Source organism: Bacillus rossius, assembly GCF_032445375.1.
Source record: "Bacillus rossius redtenbacheri isolate Brsri chromosome 9 unlocalized genomic scaffold, Brsri_v3 Brsri_v3_scf9_2, whole genome shotgun sequence".
Lineage (NCBI taxonomy): Eukaryota > Metazoa > Arthropoda > Insecta > Phasmatodea > Bacillidae > Bacillus > Bacillus rossius.
Window position 1 is genome coordinate 18,572,830 of NW_026962013.1, and position 18,539 is coordinate 18,591,368.

The 18,539-nt window shown below is 37.6% G+C and overlaps 1 protein-coding gene and 1 non-coding gene across 6 annotated transcripts in view; one reads left to right on the forward strand and one right to left on the reverse strand.

The window, feature by feature from the left end:
- LOC134542918 (myosin heavy chain 95F) overlaps positions 1-18,539 on the reverse strand; it is a 265,995-nt gene that overhangs the window by 44,738 nt on the left and 202,718 nt on the right. Inside the window, exon 1 of one of the 5 annotated variants that reach the window (XM_063387505.1) lies at positions 1,510-1,811. The exons of the other annotated variants lie outside the window; for them this stretch is intronic. The gene's annotated coding sequence lies outside the window, so the exon portion shown is untranslated. Of the gene's footprint in view, positions 1-1,509; positions 1,812-18,539 lie in introns of those variants that run through there. 5 annotated transcript variants of the gene reach the window in all.
- On the forward strand, positions 13,743-13,815 carry Trnaa-agc (transfer RNA alanine (anticodon AGC)). The gene has a single exon. It is a non-coding gene; the product is annotated as a tRNA-Ala (tRNA).

Genomic DNA, 18,539 nt, shown 5'->3' on the forward strand with positions numbered 1-18,539 from the left:
TCCTTTCGACAGAGGTGGGGAAAGCGCTGGGAAAATCTGCGGCTGCTCGATCGATCGCGGGTCACGAATAACCCGGATCACGATGAGTCGTGAGTTAGTTCTCTTCTGAGGGCACAGAGAGGGCGGTCATTAGCTGGCGCCTGTCCCCCGCGCCTCGCCGCCACGACCCGACAAGGCTAGCCGCGGCGCCGGAGGAATCTCAGACCGGCCATCCCAACACAGCAGATTATATTGCCTGTATCTTTGTACCAAAGTTCAAGATAATATTAAGATGGTTTAAAATAATACCAAACAAAATTGATACTAAGAATTTTTTTTTTAGTTTTTTTAATATTTAAACCCATGTTTTTACGATGATAATTCGTTTAACCAAAAACTGTTTCAGCCAAAGTTTTAGATGAAGTTTATAATTCATACAATAAATTATAACTTATATGATAGTGTATCTATTTTTAAAAATTAATTAGGCCTATTTGATTTTTTTTTACTTTCAAACCTTATTACTTACACCCCTTGCAGTAATGATTGGGTATTACTCCTACGAATAGTAACACGTTCAAACGGATGTGATATTTTCCATATGAATGGAATAACAGAAATTCTTCTGTTTAAAAAAAAAAATTCCCCATTTCTACTTTTCTGGTCGGATATTGGCCATTAACGAACTTGACCGAGATTTTCCACTACTAGATTTTATGTATCGGTTTGGAAGTGATTAGTGAAAAATTGCACAGTTTTCGTGTTCACAAAAAGTGATACGTTATATAGATATAGAGTTGACTATTATTTTTTGAGGTCTATGGACCATGAAACGAAAATCTATATAAACTTTTTTCTTTAAGTCGCTCCATGGTAAAGGCTACAATGGGTAGTATTTCTTTGAAATCTACCTAACAGCTGCGTCCAATCAGATTTTACAATCTCCTCGGCTCCGCCCCACTTCCCTTCCCCTTCTTCCTTCAGACACGCTTCCCTCTCATGCCAGTGACCACATGAGCACGACGGACGCGTGGAGTTGGGTGCGAATTCTTTTTTTTTTTCCCCAACCAATCACGTTTCGACACGCATGTTACGTCAGCGCACAGAAACCCGAAGAGCGGACAAAAGAAAGATAAATACAAGGTAATTCCGGTTCTTGGGTGCCACGTCGTAGCCACTGTTAAATCCTTTCACGTGATGAATAACTTCCGTACGAAGTGTTACTAAGCAAGAGTAAAAACTACTAGCCTGTAAAAACTTTTTTTTTTCAAACTCATAAATTATTTTACGTTATAATAATGTTCAGCATTGCCTTTAAACCCACAATTTTTTTCCGTTATTAACTCGATTTGGTTCTCCTCGTCCATACTGCACAGAAATGTTAAAAAATAAATTCAACGTTACCAGCTAATTATGCAAAAAGTATCTACTATAAATATATTTTTTTTGTTGAAGTTCGCCCCCTTTTTTTAAAAAAAAAAAAAGTCAAGCAAGTTTAACCCGTGTTGGACGTAAAAATGAAATAATGACCTGGAGCGTGAAACGTGAGCTGGCGATGTCTGGCGGAGAAGACGTGGTAACCGCCTGCCTCGAGCACGGCCCGCAGTTGCCGTCGCCGCGGGACAACTTCCCAGCACTGTCCTCGCCCCACGCCAAGGCCACCTGGTCGGCGCGACGCACTACCGCACTACCGCACTACCGCACTACCGCACTACCGCACTACCGCACTACACAGTCGCACACGAGCCACAGAACCCCACACCCGCCAGTTTCGCAACCTCCCCTGCGCTCTGCACTATCACGCACCAAGGAAGAAGGAAGAAAAGAAAAAAAAAGAACAGCTTACAAGCGGACAATGGACGGGAGTCAGATTATCACTGCAACGTTTTTTTTTTCTGCGCTTAGCCAACATTTTTCTTTTTTGACGTGACAACGTCAAATAAATCGATGAAATCCAGCTGCACGCACGAAAAAGTGTCCCGTTACGCTCATTGTACGCTTGCGCCGCATCTATGTCTTCCACTCGATTGGAACAACCATCGATTTGACTTTTTCGAGGCACATTAAACTTGAAACACTCCCATTCGTTTTTCCTATTCATCGTCCTATCCTTAACAGAATAACACAGAGTGGAAGAAGTTAAATAGCAAACACGTATAAAAGTTATAGTTAAAATAATCTCTTCGTTAAAGTAATAAACATATTTGAATTAATGAATGCAAAATAAAAGTAAATTTATCAATTAAAGTGTTGACTTCATTTCACTCCTTCTTTGTATCCATACAAAATAGTGATAATTCAATAAAAATTATACAATTTTATTCATAAAAGTATGCAATCGTTTCATCAATGTTTTGTTATGACGTTTTCACGTTAAACTATCGTCCGTAAACCGACTTTACAGACAACCAATTTTTTTTAAGTAAAACTTCTTTACAGCTTGTAAGGTTAGTAGAGGCAATGGCGTAACAAAAAAAAAAGGTGCAATGCCCAGGCGTTGTGTGAAGCTCGATGGCTGAGTCAAGTCTTGTCTGTGCCTGATGACGGCAACATCTGCCAGTTCCCGAAACGGATACCTACCGTGTTCATCGGTGGTGTCGTGTTGACCATCTTCATCGTTGTGTTCGTATACATTTGCTGCGTTTTCCACGTTTTGTCGTCTTGTCTTCATTTACTGTTATTGTTGAAACAGTCTCCTCGTTGCCAAGGGCGTAGCCAGGGGGGGGGGGGGGGGGGGTTTAGGGGTTCAAACCCCACAAATCTTTAATTAAATTTCTTATTCATCACTCAAAAAAATTTCATATTAAAAATTAATAAAATTTTTACCATTACAATATTGAAATTTAAGTACCGAAAACTGCTAAAATAGCACTATTTTACACCTTAAAATCCCAATTTTCCCGGGGGAGGACCCCCGGACCCCCCGCTTTAATACGGGGGGGGGGGGGGGGGGCGCATGCTTCTTAACACACCCCATATACAAATCCTGGCTACGCCACTGCTCGTTACTAGCCCGCTGTGTTCGTTTGGGCCGTTATTCTTTTTCCATGACTAAATTCCTTCCACGTAATTCTTGTGCTGTCTGGTATTTAAGTTTGAATTTGTTCGTCTGTGCTGTCGTCGTTGTGCTTTCCATGATACCTGTTTAGATCCATCGTTGGGTCTGACAGCTGATTTAGGCATGTTATCTGAAGGCTTTTATTTTTTCATTTTAAATTTATTTTGAGTAGTATGTGAATGACGGACATGAGTGAGTGGGGCACTCGATTTAAAGACGGCGGATCCAAGATGGCGGATCCAATATGACCGCCAGGGTCAAGGTCACTGTCATCCAATATGGCTGCCGTGACGTCAAAATCTAAGATGGCCACCGTGAAGTCACAATCCAAGATGGCGGACCGACAATCACACTCCACCGCCTGGCGCCTGGCGCAGAACCGTCATTCACATACTACTATTTTGCATTTATGAATTTTTCCCATTACAAACAGTGCAAAACTGCAATGGCGTATGTCTAAGAAATTGTATTAAATCAAAATTCACTCCCTGCAGGAATCATTTGAAGAACGTATCGATGGCGGAGATTGGGGAGAGAGGGAGATCTGAGCGCCCCACTCCTTATTCCCGGGCAAGTGGTAGTGAAGCGACGCTACAATGCTTATAATATTATCCACTGGTCACGGTTAAAGAAAACAGGGCAAAGCCAGGATTTACTTTTACAAGACCTCCCCTCCCCTTCGAAACGCCTATCACCATCAACATTAAATGCGACTACAACAGCAAAAAAAAAAGTACCTCTTCAAAGTATCTCTTACGGGAAATTTTGTGAAGAGGGATATCCCAACATTACTACCCCTAGTTACGTCCTTGAACGAGGCGGTAACTGTCAAGTTCTAGAACCGGGAACAGTCAGACTCTTCAATCATGCCTTCTTCGGTTCGGCACATTCTGTCGTCCGGCACCGATCGAACAGCTCACTTTCGGATTTTTTGCGGGTGGATTCCTGCTTTCTAGCGGGTTACATTATCACGTCTCACAGTGGTTCCAAATCCCAAATATCTGGCCAAAAATAGAAAAATGAAGTTTACATTTGAAGAATTCTAACTGTTGAGCCAGGTAGAGGGGTATTTCTGGCGTCCCTTCCAAGGGACGGGAAGTGTCAGATGTTGCACTGAGCCGTTGGAATGCCAGTCGAACCGGAATGCTCGTGCAGGTAGTATCGGTCGTGCGCTATGGTGTAAAAATTACGTTGCGTTTGAAGTGAAATTACGTGTAGTGGAATTGAGCAAGTTGAAATTTTCAAAATGGAATCTTCTCCTGGAAGTAAGTACATTATTATTATATCATTGGGATTGTTCATTTAAACCACACACCAAGGAAAAAAACAAAAAAAAACACCTACTGTAAATTTTTGTGCTCGTGGCGAAAAAATGTTATGTGATGTAAGTAAAAGTTAATAATTCTACATAATTCAGCGACGAATCAAATATCACGTCATTATTTACATTCTTGAGTAATAACTGCAAAAAAAATTAGCTGCTCCAAACTGCCCCTTTGGTTACAGACACTGTTTTTGTAAATATATGCAGGAATTCAGGTGCGGCAATTTCGGCGCACACGCTGTGATGTTGAGTGATTTTTTTCTCATACCCGAAGGAAAATTAATTAAAAAAATTGCAGTTCAGTATAGTAATCTTGTTGTATCGTGTTGTACCCAAAAAATATGGTTCTGCATCGTAAAAATGTTTGAAATGTATTAAATTAAGATTTATTGTCTGAATATTTTTTCACGCATTTATACATAAAATTTGTTAAGCAAGTAATATGTAACATGTGTAGGCTGCAATTAAATGTAATGGTTACCATTTTTCTTTCTTCGTGTCAAAATCATTTTATTCTACAGAATTTGACTATTATTTTCATTAACAAAACCATTATTGATTCTTGCAAATTATTTAGATTTGTCGCACTGTTGAACTGATTTTTTTCAGGCTCTCGGATAAGCAGTGAAGGGGTTGCAGTTGGCTTCACGCGACAGGAGCTGTTCGATTTACTGGCAAATCATTTAAATGATAATGCGAATGAAGTGTTCAAAGTCATTGAAGTTGCGTTGTCCAAAAACGTCCATAGTCCTTACACATTATCCGCAGATGAAAAACAAAACATTCGTAAGTTATTATGTGAGTTGCGAGACAAATGGCAAAAAGCTAAAAGAATTAAGGCGAGGTTTCTGAAAAAAAAATACGGATTGGCTAAGCACAGTCCTCGCCTTTGGGATCAATAAGGAAGTCTCAACAGAAAATAAGGATACGGCTGAAGTTCTTGGACGTGGTCGCCGTTCGCAGAGCTTCGAAGACTCCAGTGACCGGTCGAAAAGAAGAAAAAGTGCAGATATTCGTAACCAGTCCAGTGCCGAAGAGCTTGCCTTTGCCACCCACATGAGTCTTCGAGCTGCAGGGAAATTAGACGCCGCGAAAGTAGTGAAAGACGCTGCGCTGGGCAGTCCTACCAGAGCGTCCAAATATAAGCAAGCTTTTGCACACTGTCACAAACGATACTCACGATTGTTATTCCGCTAATGCTGCTCTTTCTCTAATAATTGAATACCGTATGTCCAAACATGTTTATCAGGGAATACGCTCTGGAGCACTGGAACGTAATTCGAAAATGTATCCATTGTACAAATCTATGCTAGGGGCGAAAGAAAAAATGTTATCCGCCCAAAGATGACATAACTATCACCGAAAGTAAAGCTGCGGTAAAACTTCAAGCACTGTTAGATCATACAGCAGATCGTATATTGACGGTGCAAAGTGAAGTTTTCAATTCCCTCCCATCCAAAAAAAATTATAAATTGGATTTGATTTGCAAATGGGGGTGTGACGGAACATCGGGGTGAAGTATTTTCAAACAAAAATTCGATCATGAGGAAGGAGATAAAACAGATGCAACTATTTTCTTCACTTCGCTTGTGCCACTACAGCTAATTTTTGTTGATGAAGGAAATAACGAAGTGATAATCGTGTGGAAAAATCCACGACCTTCTTCCCCTCGATTTTGTAGGCCGATAAAAATAGAGTTTTTAAAAGAGACTGCAAAAGGAACACGCACTGAAGTGAATGACATCAAAGGACAAATAAACCAGCTTCAACCTTTTCATGCGATTGTGGACGGAAAAGAAATCACAATAGCCTACAAATTAGCCTTAACAATGGTTGATGCTAAAGTTTGCAATTCACTGACATATAGATACTGCATCAAGTCAACGATGCTATCTTTGCGATGCTACATCCAAAGAATTCAATTACATAGACAAGATTTTGAAGAGAAAGATAAATGAAGATCATGTACAATATGGGTTATCATCACTGCACGCGTGGATTCGTTTTTTCGAGTGCCTTATACATATTTCATACAGATTAGAAATAAAAAAATGGCAAACAGATAAAAAAAGCATCGAAAGTCGTAAAACGACCATACAAAAAGGTTTCCGTGAACAACTGGGACTTTTGATTGACCAACCGAAACAAGGTTTTGGTAGCACGAATGACGGTAATACAGCTCGTCGTTTCTTTCAAAATTCCAGTGTTTCCGCATCTATAACGGGACTAGATGAGGATTTAATCAAAAGATTCCACGTGATCTTACAAGTGATATCGTGTGGTTTTGAAATAAGTGTGGATGAATTTCACAAATATGCTGTGGATACAGCCCATAGGTATGTGCTACTTTATCCTTGGTATTACATGCCCACTACTGTGCACAAACTTTTAATTCACGGTGCGAAAATAATAGGGTTTTCGATGCTCCCAATAGGACAGATGTCAGAGGAAGCCCAGGAATCTTGTAATAAATACATAAAATCATTTAGACAAGACTTTTCCCGGAAATTTTGTAGAAAACAGAATATGGAGGATGTTTTCGCACGACTTTTGATTGCTTCTGACCCTGTTATCTCAAGTTTACGCAAGCTGCCAGCAAAGTCAAGCAAATCATAATCACGTGAAGCAATGGCGTTGTTGATACTGTGAACAACCAAAAAGTACTCAGATTGACTGACTGCGACTCTAGCGACAATAACGATAGTGATTCGGACAGCAATTGGACTCTGTAGGTGTCTTACCATCTTTTCGCAATTTGTTTTAAACAAAAGTAATACCTATTTAATGTAAGTTTCTATAGCCTATATTAGTATTAATGTGCGGAGTGTATTTGTATTTACATAATTATATTCCCAATCTAATATATATATATACACACACACACACACACACACACACACTATTTAGTTCCATCACAACAGAATCGTGTTCAGTTACCTCAAAAACCCTGGAGTTCCAAATTTCGTAGCGATTGAATGAAATTTAGAAAGAAGTGTCCGCCAATTTTAGGCCGCCATCTTGTTTATGTAAAATTTGACTTCATATTCGTATTCAGCGACCTCAAAAACTATCGAATACCAAATTTCGTAGCGATTAAATGAAATTTAGAAAAAAGTGTCCGCCAATTTTAGGCCGCCATCTTATTTATGTAAAATTTTACTTCATATTCGTGTTCAGCGACCTCAAAAACTACCGAGTACCAAATTTCGTAGCGATCCAACAATACTTTCTATTTATGGCCAGCCATTTGGGATTTGGAACCACTGTGCGTCTGCACAATATTGCAACTGCGCACATACAACGTACAGCCATGGATCAGCGTATTACAATTTGTTTTAAATATCAATGCACTGTCAATTTTCCTTCGGTATTGCCGTTGAAAACTATCTTGTGTGTTAGAATTTGTAATAATTTCGTCAACTCCTGAATATTTTTCATAAAAACGTTGTTTGTATTTTGTCTAAATAGTGTTAATCATTTTTTTAGTTTATCTGCTATTTGTTGCCTGCTTTGCAGTACCAAACTTTTTTTTCTAATTTGTAAAAAAAAATTGTTATCTTTTCGTTAGTACTTTTTATAATGCGTTTTTTACATTTTTTTGTCCCTATGATTATCTGTTTTTTCTGTGATTATTGTTGTCTGTTCTGTGACTACTACCAAGGTTTCAAAACCGTTCGTAAGCACGTGACAAATTATAAATAAATAAATGAATACATAAGTTAGTCATCCGACATGGCTCATGACTTCGCGTGACCCGAGCCATTTTCTGCGGGGCTCTTTAATTTTTTTGGTGAGGAGCCTTACCAAAAGTTGAGGGTATTGAATATTATTCGGGGGAGGGGGGAGGTCCTACCCCGGAAAATTTGAAAAATAAATTCTTAAAGACGTTTTTAAGCCAACCAGAAACTTGAGCTAGTTTATTCATATGTTTACAGTACAACAAATAAATAAAAACGAATATTATTTTATCATTATTAAAATTTGAACAAATTACGTTTCAATTATATAACGAACTAGTTGACGCACTCACGCTTGGCTGCGGAAGTTCAAAGACAGAACGTTATGCACTTCTAGTTATGCATGCCCTCCCCCTTTTTTCCCCCTTAAGTGTACAAGTCACTGGCACGCCTCCAATAAAAAAAAACTAATAACCGGGAATAAATATAAACAGAAGACGCCATATTTTACTCAACCGTTTTCTAAGGGCCTTCCAATTTCGAATTCATTTAACCAACAATACCGCGTCAGTAAGATGGCAGAGATACGTACTGGTTTAAAATCCTAACGTGGAATGAGGCATCAACAATGCTTCGAGAAAAGGTGGTCCAAAATGGCTATAAAAGAACGTCCCCCCCGGAGGATCCGAATGCCAAATTTCACGACTCATAGGCTCAGCCGTCTCCAAGCTCCAAGCTACGCAAACTACTGACGAACAAGAAACACACACACACACACACTCCTTTGTTAATACAGATGAGATCCTTCGACTCGGTAACATCTGACACGGCGAGTGCGTGCCTGGCCCATTGCAGCCACGGCAGCTGGGAGTCGGCGGCCTGCTTGCAGCTGCGCTCCGAGTCGCGGGCGAAGAGCGACCCCGAGTGTGCAGACGTGACGCAACCCGACCCCCTTTCGCTGGGAGCGGGTCTCCTTCCGCGCCGCCCGCCCGCCCGCTGACCTTGGCCAAGGTAGCCGCGTCGCCCACGCGGCAGTTCCTTCGCTTCCCCACGCCTTTGAATATATATATACTGTATAGAAGTCGCGAGTGGATAGGATTTACTCTACGTTTCTCAGGAGCGTATGATGAGCAGCTTGGGAACTTCACCGCTGCAGGGCGCTGCCGTAACGCCCTGTATCGTCATAGGTTGTTATTTACACGTTAGAGCGCAGCACTGTCGCCCGCTGTCATTCCCCGAACCCCCCCCCCCCCCCAACCAATCATTCTCTGCAGCTCAAGGTCGTTCAACGGGAGGGGGAAGGGGTGTTTGAAGAGTTCGACACTTGTCCGCTAGGGACCACCACACAAGTGGATGCCCTAGAGATGGTGAATTAACCAACTACCTCAAACCGTATTAGAAATTTCAACCTGGGCTTGCGACTTCTATACAGTATATATATATTATATATATATTGAAAGCCCACACCGCGTCACTGCGGTGTGAGGTGCGAGCACACGTGCACACCGGAGACCACACTCGGCGTCGTGGTCACGTTAGGTATGCCCAGATACAACAATGGCTGTATCCGAATACATAGGGATGCGTCCTTAGCACACACATCCCTACATCCCTTAGCAAATGCAGCCACAATGTAGAGGACGCATTTCTAATGGATGGATAGTATCCGAATACTTTTACTACTAGCACCACCTGTTGACTGTCAGTCGTACTAATGTTCACGCAGCCATTTTGTGTAGGGATATCTACGAATATTCAGCAAAACGTAAATAATAAATACCTACGAATTAAAAAATAATGTAACGTGTATGTTATACATGTTAGCGATCCAAATAAAATACATTTTATAAATTGTAAACTTTAAAAATACTTATGAGTTTTGAATTATCCTTTAAGTTTAAATTCGTATTTTTATTATATTTATTAACGTATTCATTTGTCTCTGTTTAAGTTATCACTTTCGCTTATAATGTTTTAAACAAATATTATGCTGAAAATCTGAAGTAATATTATACACAAACAAAATAAAACCCGATTCCGAAGCTAATGGATGTAGGGACGCGTTAGTGGATGCGAGTGTCGCATCCCTAGAAATCTCGAATTAGTGGATGCGTGAAGGGATGCATCGGCATCCCTTGTGAGAATTCGGATTCAACACAAAAATGGCCGCGTCCACTACGATGCACTTTTAGTGGATCCCTTAGCTACGGGATCCATTAGGCCAGTATTCGGATACAGCCAATGTATCTGAAGTAAACTTGGCTTCTGGGTTGTAGACGCGACCTTGGCGAATAATTCACCGACGTTTCGGTCGACATTGCAGTCGCCATCATCAGGGAGCAGTTACCTACACAGTAGGTAATGGTGGCGACTGCAATGTCGACCGAAACGTCGGTGAATTATTCGCCAAGGACGCGGCTACCACCCAGAAGCCAAGCTACTCCAGACAATGGCCGTGAAAGCCTGCGAACATTATTATACAATGCATCTGTTTAATGCACATGGTACCAACATTATGACTAAAGATATAACTTTGCTCCTAGAAAAACAATTTTATGTGCAACATCTTAGCTCGAGGTAAACGGCATTTCGAAGGAGTAATTTGGTGAATGGAACGGAAGTCCCATGGAACGGAAATTATGTAACCACGGTGCTGCCATCTGTGGCGGACGGCGCGAAACAAAGTTCACAAAGCCAAATGGTAAACTTAATTGTTTAGTAAATTTTTAAAATGATGGGCAGTATTTTAATTTAAAAAATTTCCCTTCGAAAATCAGGTCCAAAGCAGGAGTTTAGCTTTTTTTTTTTCAAGGTTTTTTTTTTTTTCCGCTTTCATCGGAGCTTTTTCATTATTAGTTTAAAATGATTCTATACTCGACGTAACTGCTCCAGCAACGAATTCTAATGGCGTGTGCGGAAACTACTTGTGGTCCGCGTCAAGATATGTTGTTGAAACACAATTTGTCTATATATATTTATCGCGCTCGGCAAAATCTTGTCCTAGTTTAGTATTATAAGTTGCAACATAACACATGAATCAATGTAGCGTTTATGATATATCCGGGTTGCATTACATTGAACGGGTACATTTCCGTAATGACCTTCTGAAAAATAACGCTCACCTTAATTTTTTTCTTTCTTTCAACAAGCCAGCAAGTATAACTTGCGGTACATTAATTATCCTTTGGCTATCCCGTTAAAACTGTATTAAAATTCGATAATCCGGCAGAATTGTGATCACGCAGCCGAATCAAAGACTTTTCACTGTGCATCATAGCGAACTACTCGGGCGAATTCCAACGACTTTGATTGAGTTCACGTGCTTGTGCTGGAATAGCGTGTGACGCTTGTCACTGGTACGGGTTTGGGTACCACAGCTTCTACGCGTATTGTTAACAGAAGACGAAGATACACGGATTTCTACATAGATCCCCACTAACCAAACAATACCTAACCTTTGTACTGTTTTGATAAACTACAACAAAAAAAAAGTCATCAAACTGCAACCCAAGCATCCATCCAACGCTACGAATATACCAGGGGGGAAAAAAGTCAGACCATGTAAGCAATAGACTGAAGGATATTGTGGTTTGAAATATAGCGGTATCAGTAGAGATTAATTTTATCGTGAGTGGTACGATTAGCAGGTTTATTACGACCCGTACATCAGAAATACTTTTCATACTTGTTGGATTTTACGTATTTTACTGAAAGCACACTATGTTAGCGTGGAAATGTGCGTGTTTCAAGATACATACAATTCAAAAGGTGCATTCCGCCTGGAATGTCTGAAACGGGGAAAACTGCCAGCATGATTAGGGGAAAAAATACCAGCAGGGAAAAATACCCCAGGAGAATTCTACCAGCTTTTCTTACACACTCCGTGACGCTTGCAACCCAGCAGTTAAATGCATTTATTTAAAATGTCACAGATAGCACTCGTGGCGGTGACTAGAAGTGGTTGCCACTTTGAAAAAATTATAAGATCGCGCGCGAGAATAAACCAACCAATGTTTCCAAAAACATATTACAGGCAGCAATATATTGTGTAGGAAGTATTAATAGAATGCCGCAGATAGTTAACCCCGCAGATAGTTTTCCTTGATGGCTGTTTCTCTTTTTTTTCTAGAAGCGGGGAAGAGGGATGGGGCAGATGCACATTTTCCATGATGGGACATTTCTTCAGCCCCAAAAGCTAAACGCAAAATAAGTTAATTTCTTTCACTTTCCAACTAAACGGAGGGTTTTTTTCTTATTTTTTTTTTTAAATATCTAGACAACGAAGTCGTTGAGACAGTAAACACACGACACACATTAGGATTGCGAGTGCAATACCTTAACACTGCGAAACATCACTCCATAGTAACGTTGCGGACAGAGATGATATTTACACATTTATTTCAAATATTAGAACTAACTGGCCTAAGATGCATTGGATTTTTAACAAATTTTTAGGTATAAATGATTTAATCTAGATCATACGGCACAGAGAAACGCACCGTCGCGATTCTAGGTTAATGATCCTTAACACTATTCGGAAGATCTACAATAATGGCATCCTTTAAAACGCACTTTTAAAAGATCATGTAGGTCCTTTAAGGAGGTATACGGAAACAGCAAATTTAATTATTTATTTATTTGGTTTGGTTTTGTGTGCCATCAAACAGCTGGAGACCATTTACAGAATGACACAAAAAATCAAACAAACGAATCATAAAACAAAACAACTCATAATTAAACAAACATGCATACATACCATTTAAAATATACCTAGAGTGAAAATAACTGTGACAACACCACAAACATATAAATGTGAAAAGTTCATAAGAGAAGTTTAAAAAAAAATAATTTTACAGCTTCTCCAAAATTGACAATTTAAAAAATGATTATACCGAAACACAAGCTAAATGATTTATTATAATGGTTTTAAAATATGTTTAAATTAATTTTTTACCGCTTTCCCAAAATTATGAAATGAACACTTTTTTATTTTTAACGATTTTTTTTTTTTTTTTAGATATTATAGTAGATTTAAAATATCTGTGTGTTTAATTTTATTTCCAGTGAAACGCTCCAGATTGACAGCAAGTACCTATTATACATTTCAACAAACCTATTTATTAACCTTTTCTGTTTATTTATATTTAAAATGACATTTGTTCTATAATAATTATAATATGGGATTCTTAAACAATTTGCGATATTAAAACAGAGCAATCAAAAAATTATAAAAATGATGAAAACAATTTACGAGAAATAGCGCATTCTTAGTAGAACCTTTATATTCAAAGGTAGAACGTCTAAAGCAAAGATCAATATAAAAATGTAACACCATCAAAAGGGATATTTCATCTAAATGTTTTTTTATCTGTTTATTTTCTAGTCTATTGGAGTTCGTAGCAGTTATTGAATTCCCTATTACAGAGCAATATTCTATTTTCATCTGATTAAGGTGAAGTGTGATTGCAGAAAAGGTAGTAAATTTTATTAATCTTAATATTCTTGAAGTATTACTACCCACATGCTGATGAAAATAAAGTTTAGTATCTAATATAATTCCTAGATCTTTTGTGTGGTCTACGCGTTTAATGTCGTTACTTGCTATTCGATAATTATGGATAATTAAGTATGTTTTCCTTAAGAGACGTCTGGCGTGTGCTGACGTTAATTTATATATCTAATAAACAACCAAAAACCGTTATCAGGGGGCGTAGCTCAGATGGTAGAGCGCTCGCTTAGCATGCGAGAGGTACCGGGATCGATACCCGGCGCCTCCAAACTCGATTTTTTTTTCTTTGTAAATAACCCTTAAGCATTGTGCCTCATTTATATGTTAAATCCTAATTGTAAAATAACTAATAAACTTATTTTTTAATGCCAATACTAAAAATAAGGCATGGCAGTTATTGACAATTATTATTATTTTTATTTTTTTTAATGTGGTGGTAATTCTCCAAGAGAGCTGTACTGTATTTTTTTTTTTTTTCGTGCTGGATGGTACTTGTAACCGCAGCTATACCCCGCATGGAAGTGTGCCTGCGCGCGGCCAGTGACGTTTCCTTTCGTTCGTTCCACAACAGCTGTGTGTTAACTGCACCAAGTGTGAAGTTTAAAAAGTAGATATGTCAATTAAAATACATTCTTTAAACAAAATAATGCATGACCTTTCGTGATTTAAACTTTCCAGGACTGGAAATAATAGTATTTTTCTAGTTTGTCTTTTTTTAAGTTAAAAAGTATACAACGCTGTCGTCAATGTGAAAATAACAAAATTGATAAACCTAGAGAATTCGTACGAACAATCAATCCTCGTGCGATATTTACGTGGAAAAAAAACTCACGGGTACGATAGAAGTGAAACTTCTCAGACCGGTTGTAGTTCTACGTCAGCTCACTAACGGCATTGAATATATATAACTTATAGAAGTCGCGAGGGGATAGGATTTATTATTCCAATTTTCGGATCCAAAACTGAGGTAGTTGTTAGCTCCGCCGCTAGACAGCTCTTCTTTCCACAAGAGGGTACTCGTAGTTACCAGCTTCCACGCCAGAGCGCTGTAGCGTCGCTTTTTTCAAGGTCGTGCGCGTAATTCTCTGTTTCACTCTATCGAGAGGCGGTGCCTTTTGTTGAAATCCGAGCGCTTAGATATCGGCGGGCGCAACTGAATTGGAGGAGTACGGCCACCGAAAAAAAAAAAAAAAAAAAAAAAAAGTGCGGTTAAAAGATGCCAACATCAAAAATTAAGTTTTAATAATAAGAAAACTACAGAAATTTCTTAAAGCGTATCAGATTGGAATGTACAGTATAGTGTACATTCCCACTGACATTCGTGGTTCAGAATTTATAAAATGTTGTGTTAACGGAGTGGCGCATTGAGTAAAATGGCAAAACATAATTTGGAATAATTCTTGACAACGTTGAATGATTTTGGTAGCTATGAAACAACTATGGCTGCGATGACTGTTCAAACGCGTGCACGTGTTGTTATTAGTAACAGAAACTAATGGTATGATGTCATACTTTGTGGCTATGCAGTTTATAATTTTTTTAACATAAGATGAAGCATTTTTACATAATGTTTTGGTTGTTTCGTTATTCAAAATAAATAATCTTAAACGTTATATGGTGAATATTCCCAGTAGCGAATGACCACAAAAAAAATCAATTTTGCCAACATAGATCTGAAAAGTTAACGATTTACTATGTTAAGTTGCTTATAAATAAAGCACATTTCCCGGATCTCCAAAGAAAATAAGAGTGTTTGTTATAGCATTGAGTTCCCACTCTTTATATTCCTTGCTTTGAGGTTAGATACACAAGTTAAGCCCGGGCTACATTCGCAATAGCAAGCAAACAGCACAGACGCACAGAAGTTCAACATACACTATTAGATATGAGCTGCCACATTGGCAAATAGCACGCGCACAGAAAAATAGCACAGGATCGGCGCACAGAAAGTTCATTAACTTTTAACTTTTAGGTTATTTTCTGTGCGCGACCATGATGGTAGCCAATCAGCAAACAGTTTAAGTACTACTCGAGTGGGCTTATAAAAGAACAATTGTCACGAAAGTATTGGTGCTCTTGACTTGAGTAGTTTGTTATTGTTTTCAAACACGCGATAACATAAAAATGGAAGGCACATTTGATAGCTTTTTGATAGCTGTAATAGAAAGTAAAAATATTTTGTATGACAGGGGATCCGCAGGATACAAAAATGAAGAAGCTAAATTAAATGCTTGGAAGTCTGTGTCTGAATGTGTTAAAGAAGCCGGATTTGAAATAAACAGTGATATATATTTTTGAATGCTCATTGTGTTTTGTACGTAAACTTTGAAATATTTAAAATATTTCTGGGTTTAACGAAAACCGTACCACAATAACAACACACGAATCTAAACAAACGTCACGTATGCCAACTTCAGTGACCAAAATTGTGAACGGGAGTTTTACATTTAAAAAACTTTTTTGAATGCTTCCGGTATTATTTTGTGTTGTGTTGTGCGTGAATGTAGCATCAAGCTCTGTGCTATCTCTGTGCGTGTGTGCTATCTGTGTGCTGTTTGCGTGCTATTGCGAATGTATCCCGGCCTTTATGCTCGTAAAAACGATGCGCAAGTATTTTGAATACAAATATATTTTCTTTTAATAACCGAAAGGTAAATATTATTTCCATGAAATATAATACAATTCTTTAAACACAGACAACATATAAGAGCTATTTTTTGTTTATTATTCCATCTGGCGTGATAAATATTATATTTTAAAAACTGTTTGTGGATTTTTAATATAAAATAAATATTTGTTTATGACATCAATTTAAGTTGTTCAAAAAATTCACTTTGGTATGAATTAAACCAAATTCATGTTATCCAGGGCACAAAATTAGAAACTACCAAAAAAGATTATTTACATTGCTGTTTTGTGTAAATCTGTGCACGGACTTAGTAAGTGACATATTTATAATTCCTCATTTTAGCAACCCATTTTAACAGAGAAAAATGATTTTATATTAAAAAATTATTATTTTAAACCATTAATTAGCAGGAAACATGTATGAATAATCTATTTAAATTTGCATTTGAACAGTGAATATTATTTTACAATAATAAATATTTTTATCATCGTATATTACTGATGAAAAGTTTGTATTTCCATCTAATCAGAAGTATTATGACACAGTTAATTAAATTGCTTTACAAGTTTTTATTCACATGAAAATCATTAAAAATTGGTTGGAAAGTTATATAAATATACAAAAACAAATCATTATACATACAATTTTATTATCTTAGTGGATTTAAATTAATGGTGTCCCAGTGACTACTGCGAAGAAAAAAGTCTTGCGAAAGGTTTCCTCGTAATTGAAATTCGTCAAAAAAAACTATCTCTCATTTTTGGTGACATTTCTGACAAGTGGTACAATGAAATTTGAGACTGGCAAATGAATGTTGTGAAGCAATAAACAAAATATCACATTCGTGAACTACAAATGCATAATTGTTTTTATTTTATAATAAAAGTGTATCTAATAACCCGTGGCTTTGCTCACGTAATTTCCGGGTATTGCTGATATTCTACCATTTTAAGAAAATATGTATTAAATTTCAAATATTTTTGAAGAATTATACACAAAGAACTGTCAAGTATAGAACATATTTAATAAATAAAAATATTTTTACGACTTATTTTTAATTGGTTTAGCGTAAGTCTATTTTAACTTTTATTTAAAATTAAGTACCTACCTTATTTTCTATCTCCCGGTTTAGTGACTTTGAGAATATATTTTTCCTTGATGAAATCTTAACTCTTTTCCATCTGACGAAGAAGCCAATTAAAAAATAAACTAAGACTCGCGCACTTATTGTATGTTAAGAATGCCATCGTTTTAAATTACTGTAATTTTTTTAGTTATAGTCATGCTTAGTATAATAACATAATATGCCTTATTACGCATACATTTCAGTATTCATGAAACCAGTGCATTTTTATTTGAAATGTAGAGCAGTTACCAAATTTCTTATCTCGCATATTGATCTTTTGGTATGGCTAGTATTACTTAAACTAAATTTTTGAATTTTCACTGATGCACTGTTTTCCCTTTTCTATGTGATTTAGAAAATATAGCAATATACGTAAACCAATTAAACCAAAATCATCCTGAATTTTTATTACAGAAAAAAGTTAATTACAAAAATTTTTAATGTGCGTATTTTAATATTGAATTTATATATATCTTGCCAATACTGATTTAGTGGGTTATATAATTTTTTTTATTTTTAAAAATAATATCTACCCCTTTTACTACTTAATAGATAACGTTGAATAAGAGAAGGTTGTTTAAGGTATGTTGATTTTCCTTGCCAATATCTAAAAGTAAATTTGCACAAACGCGAAATATAGTTTAAATAAGTATTTTACTTTTAAAATAAAACCATATTTTGAACGTAACACTGACTATTGGCCCAATACAAAGTTTTAATAGCTAATTTTCACTTCACTCGGGTACAGAATCCCATCATTCAGTGATTTCCGTGGCTAGCTTCTTTTGGGATTTCATCATTCTCAAACGACGGTAAGGGAAGCTCCTCTTCAAGGTCGCCTAACGATGTTGATAAGACCTGCCGGGTAATTTGAATCGTTGGTCTGGGATTTTCGAGGGGGGGGGGGGGGTGAAGGATGATGTCACGACTGGGCTGGTTAACCTAGTTCTGCCAAATACCGCCAGGGGCGTATACAGCCGATACCCAGCGATGAAAGCGATCGCAGCGGCGGAGCTTGGAACTACAACAATTCTTCTAAGAAACCGGACAGAAAATTTAACCTGGGCTCGCGACTTCTATACATTATATATATTCAATGCTAACGGCGCTACAAGCAGCGCTGCTACTGCTGCCATCTGTGTTTTTGGCACGTAACTTGACAGCTAAAATATGATATAAATACTGAGTATGTACGAGTTTTTTTTTCTTCCAAATTTATATGAACCTGAAAATTCAG